This window comes from Tupaia chinensis, unplaced genomic scaffold (assembly GCF_000334495.1).
Source record: "Tupaia chinensis unplaced genomic scaffold, TupChi_1.0 Scaffold000407_4, whole genome shotgun sequence".
In the NCBI taxonomy this organism is placed as follows: Eukaryota; Metazoa; Chordata; class Mammalia; order Scandentia; family Tupaiidae; genus Tupaia; species Tupaia belangeri.
This window is the reverse complement of record NW_006159912.1, coordinates 1,639,238-1,644,343: the sequence shown is the minus strand read 5'-3', so window position 1 is coordinate 1,644,343 and position 5,106 is coordinate 1,639,238. Positions and strand designations below refer to the sequence as shown.

Genomic DNA, 5,106 nt, shown 5'->3' with positions numbered 1-5,106 from the left:
TTTCTTTCTTTCTTTCTTTCTTTCCTTCCTTCCTTCCTTCCTTCCTTCCTTCCTTCCTTCCTTCCTTCCTTCCCTTCCTTCCTCTTTCCTTTTTTTTTTTCTTCTTTTGCTATAGGGTGTGTGTGCTTGCCAGAGAGAGAGAGAAAGTGAAAAATCACCTCCTGGGGAGATGGCCATACTACACTCCCTTCTCCTTCACTTTCCTCTCAGGATTTTGGATAAACATACACCTGGTGTGATTTTCAAGCTGCTGTGTCCAGGATTTGAACTAGGGAAGCTGGCCATGTGAAATCCAGTGCATTAGCCTCCATGCCACCTGCTGGCCCCATCTGGTACCCCTGACCTGAGGAAGGCAGGGCTAGAGGAGCCTTTGGGCAGCAGGAGGATGGGTGGGGATTGTTCAGGGAAGCAGGATGCTCAGCTCCCCATCCAGGGGCAACTCATAACCCTTCGAGGTCTCTCCTTGCACAGGCTCTTGGGAGACTGGACCATCTCTGGGGTGTGAGGGGTGTCTTTGGATCAAGAAGGTAGGAAGTAGCTGTCGATTCTCCAGGCCAGACAGAGGGAGAGAAGGAAATAAGCACGCCAGCTGCTAGGCTGCAGACTCGGCTTAATTTAGATGATCTACTCTCTTTAGCAAACTCATATGGTATAGACTATCCTGTCTCTCTTACAAGTAAGAAAACTGAGGCTCAGAAAAACTGTCACTTAGCCTGGATCGCAGAGCGGCAAGTAGCAGAGCAAGACTGAATGGAGGTATGTGTCATGTCCCATAAACCAAAGGGCATTATCAACAAAGTCAGTTTTCCAAGTGGAAAACATCTGGCATGACATCTCAGAGCCCTGGCTGTCGGCATAGATGCTGCTGAGCCAGAGCCAACTGTGGTCCTTGGCCAGCCACCTCTGTCTTGGCTCCTGGTCCCTATACTTAGTCCTCTGTCTTCGAGTCAGAGCTCTGAGGAGGAAGACACCAGTGTCCCTGGGAGTGGCTGTGTGTGTAGCACGTGGCTCCTCTCCACCACAGGCACCTCTGCCACACATCTTCCTCTCTTCCCCTGACCCAGAGGACTTCGCAAGTCAGGGTTACAGACTCATTGGCCAGTTTGTCAATTCCATCACGTAGGCATGTGTTTGACTGGCACACAGTGAGGCCGATGAGCCAGGTTGCTGGCTCGGCTCTGGGCAGTGTGTGAGTGCATGCGTGTGCACGTACACTTGCATGAAGATGTGGCTAAGACTCAGTCTCCCACTGTCTCCCACTTAAGTAGGGAGTCAATTGTGCTTAGGGTTGGGGTGGCAGCCTGCACTGGACAGGTCAAGACTGCCTGGAAGGGCGTGCTCCATTCATCCTTGGAAGTGGTAGGGAGGTGCTGCCTGGGAAGGCTTCCTGGAGCAGAGGTGGTTGTGTTATACTGACCACCTTGAGGATGGTTATTACATATGATTTCTTATAGGATAGTTACAAGGGGTGTGAAAAGAGGACCAGGACCAAGTGGCCTGTCTTTCAAGTCAGCAGAATTAGGATGTGGGGACACAATTCTTCTCTCCATGTCATGTGTGTTGCTGTTCATTCAGGACGTGATCTTCATCCTCAGGTGCTCACTGAGAGACCCCTGAGGTCTCTGTCCCATGGAGTGGCTGGGTCAGGCCTAGAGCTCTGGCCTCTTGTTGCCAGCACAGAACTTTTTCTCACTCCCTCATGGTCCCTGCTCCCCACCTGGCCCTGACAGGCTGTCCACCACTCATGTCCTCTGTGTCTGTGTGTGGGGGCGGTTCTCGATTCCCTGGGAGAACACAGGGCTGACTCAGGGACTGGGGAGACCTGTTCTTGCAAGGCTGGGCCATAAGCAGGGTGTTCCTCAGAGGAGCAGCCCTCCTGGCACTGCTAAGCTTACCTGGGGAGATTCACTGCTAATGCAGCCAAGCTCACCGAGCCCCTACTGGGCTTCAAATGCTGCCTTAGGCTGGAGTGAGATCAGAGAGCTCTGCTGAGCTCTGCCTCTGTGTGCTCTGGGATGCAGCCCCAGACATCAGCAAGGGGTCCTTCCCAGGGGAAGGGACGCTTTCCCAGCCAGTCCTTTGCTGTGTGGCTGAGATGGAATGTCTTCCTGTCTGGTGCCGGAGAATGCGTCAGATGGGGCTAGACCATGACAGGGAGACGGGTGAGGAGATGACGGTATTTGTTCAGGCAGGTGATGGTTTGCTCGGGAGGTCTTCAGAGGTGGAGCCGGAACTTCCCCGCGTGGATCAGCCTCACAGAGCACCCTGTTTTACGGCTGCACCCCATCTGGCCCCTCACAGTGCATTCTTCACTGGCTTCCTTCCCTTCCCCAAGTCTCAGCCTTCTTTTCCAACTGGTGGTTCCTGCGTTTCCTAAATAAACCCTTGCATGCAAATCCTCACCTCAGGATCTTTCTCTGGGCAGGCTGACCTTCGACATCAAGCTGTTAGTACAACATGGCTTTTGGTAGGCCAGATGAGCGTTGAGGCCGATGCCACCCCTCACCACAATGTGATCGTGGATGGGTCATTTGGCTTTGAAGTGTCGGTGTCTTTGCCTACCTGAGAGTGGGGTGTGGCGGCCGTGTGTGGGGGAGGTTCTGAGCATTAAATGAGCAAATGCTCCTTATCCATGGCAGATGATGACCAAGTAGGAGCTATTATGATTATTCCTCAGGGTTGGAAACTGGAAAACAATCCAAATGCCCCAAAGGACTAACGCAGTGTCAGTGGGGCTGGCTGCATAGGGGGAGACCGGCTGCACAGAGCCAGGGGTGAGAGTGGAAGAAGAGGCATCCACCTGAGTTTTTGAACATGGGTTCCCCTGTCCATTGGGAGAGTTTGGCTCTAGCCAGAAATGGTGGGCAGGCCGCTGGTGGAGCCCTGGCTGATAATCTTAAAGAAATTTTCCATTGTCCCAGGGTTCTGGTCTTTCTGAGACCCAGGTTCATCAGCCCCTGAGTGTCCTGGCCGCAGAGCTGAACCCCAACATGCAATGATGAAGCCTCATCTGATGGTTGCTCACCCCACCCCCATGTTGCCCAAGCTTCACCGGGAAGTATTTATTACACGTCAGTGTGATAAATGAAAAGTCATATTTTACTGTGAATTATCCCCAGCCCAGGCGAAGTACAGATCTATAGCCTGGAGAGTTATTAAGTGCTTACCACGGAATGCTATAAAAACCTCATCATTTTCCCCAAGGGCCTTCCTCACCAGGGCCCAGGGAAGGAAAGGAGCTGGGGAGAGAAGGGGCGGCTGCCTCAGTTGTGAGTGTGGACAGAGTGGGATGGTGGGCCTGGCTGGATTGTTCTGCTGAGGAAGGGCACCAGAGCAGGCTCCTGGGACTACTGGTTTTCTGTGCCTACTTGTGATTTTGAGTGAGGCTCTAGGACTCAGTTTCTCCACTCGTAGAGCAGGCTAGCGGGTGAGCCATGGCTGTAGCCACATGGATGACAGCTGATGACAGGAAACGCAGCGCCGTTGTGAAGCCCAGCCCGCGCAGTGTGCCCGACTGCACTCAGGCATCACCACTGACTCCGCCGCAGCTCACAAGAGGCCAAGATGCTTAATTTTTCTGTCTGATTAGAAAACCCTGAGTATCAGTCAGGATCTCAGTGGGAAACAGATGGCACATTCATGTTCAGATGATTCCAGGAGGGTTTCTAATAAAGGAGCAATTTACCCAGTGCAGGGAAACTGCATGGGCTGGTGCAGTCCCTCGGGGTTAGAGACAGGTATGACCTGGCTTTGACCCCTTCTAGGCAGGGGTACAGGCTGCTCTGTGGAAGGGGGGAGGGAGGGAGCCTGGAAAATCAGTAACCCTCCTCTGTCCCGTCACCTTCCACGGCTCCCCATTGGCCATATCCAGCCGGAAACCAGAGGGAGTCTGGGCCAGGGTGAGGATGGAGCATGGGTCTGAGGTGCCTGAAGAACCCAGACAACTCTCCAGCTCAGTTGGTCTCTGCTGGAACTTTTCAGGGACAGGGAGTGCTTCCCGGAGCCTCAGGTGCCCTCCCTGGACAGCCGTGGTTACTGAGAGATTCTCCCTCTGAGGGAGCCCAGTGTGCTTGAGCAGTAGGTGCTCTGAGCAGCAAGGGGATACACAGCCCCTGTGGTTGCACTCAGTTTTCCTGTTGGTCTGGCCTGGCCTCCCCACCGCTTTTAAAAATTTTTTTATTAAAATCATTTTTTTAAAGAGGTTTCTGCCTTAGGGCACTTGTGCTCAAAGGAGAGAGACAGAAACAGTGAGAAGGAAAGTAAGAAATCATCCCCCCAGGGGGGAATGGCCATGCTGTAAGACCTCCTCCATTCTCCTCCCAGGATCTTGGACATGCACACACATGTGCCTGGCATGATTTTCAAGTTACTGGGTCTGGGGCTCGAACTGTAGTTGGCTATGTGGGAGTCCAACAACATAACTACTGTGCTATATTCTAGCCCTCCTCCCCACCGTTTTACAGCTCTTTCCTCTATCTCTGCTGCTTCCCTGTGTCCGTGAACAATCGCACTGATTCCCCTGATTCTATGTGCGCTGCTAAATGTGCAGGGAGGTTTGGGCACCCTCACTAGCAGACGGATAAAATGGGGTAGGATTTTAGTATTCCAACTTCCCCGTGATCTTAGGAATGCCCCCAAATGGCCCCAGGGGCTGAATTACTTCTGCTTCCCTTTAAACCCTGCACTTTCCCCCTCCAGGGCACTCAACCTGAGCAGCATGTCCTGCAAACCTGACCAGAGGCCCTCACTTCTACCCAAGCAGACAGAGCGCAGGGCAAAGGCGCCTCTTCCGGATTGCAGAGTCTGCTGGGCCAAACCTGCAGACAGGAGAGCTGGGAGCTCTCACACTGGGCACTGCCCCTTGAAAGTAGGGACATCCCTGGGCCCTGAGGAGATGGGGTGCAGAAGATGAAGGAAGCAGGGCGCCCCCAAGCTAGTCTTTTTTTTTTAAAAAAGAATTATTTATTTAATTTAATTTATGATTATTATTTTTAAATTTGCTATAGGGCACACATGCTCACCTGAAAGAGAGAGAGACAGAGAGAGAGAGAGACAGAGAGAGAGAGACAGAGAGAGAGAGAGAGAGAGAGAGAGAGAGAGAGGTAA

The 5,106-nt window shown here is 52.6% G+C and overlaps 1 pseudogene; it reads left to right on the top strand.

The window, feature by feature from the left end:
* The first annotated feature begins 2,125 nt into the window (after positions 1-2,125).
* The window catches only part of LOC102475537 (NADH dehydrogenase [ubiquinone] 1 alpha subcomplex subunit 3 pseudogene), a 3,614-nt pseudogene continuing 633 nt past the window's right edge, over positions 2,126-5,106 (top strand).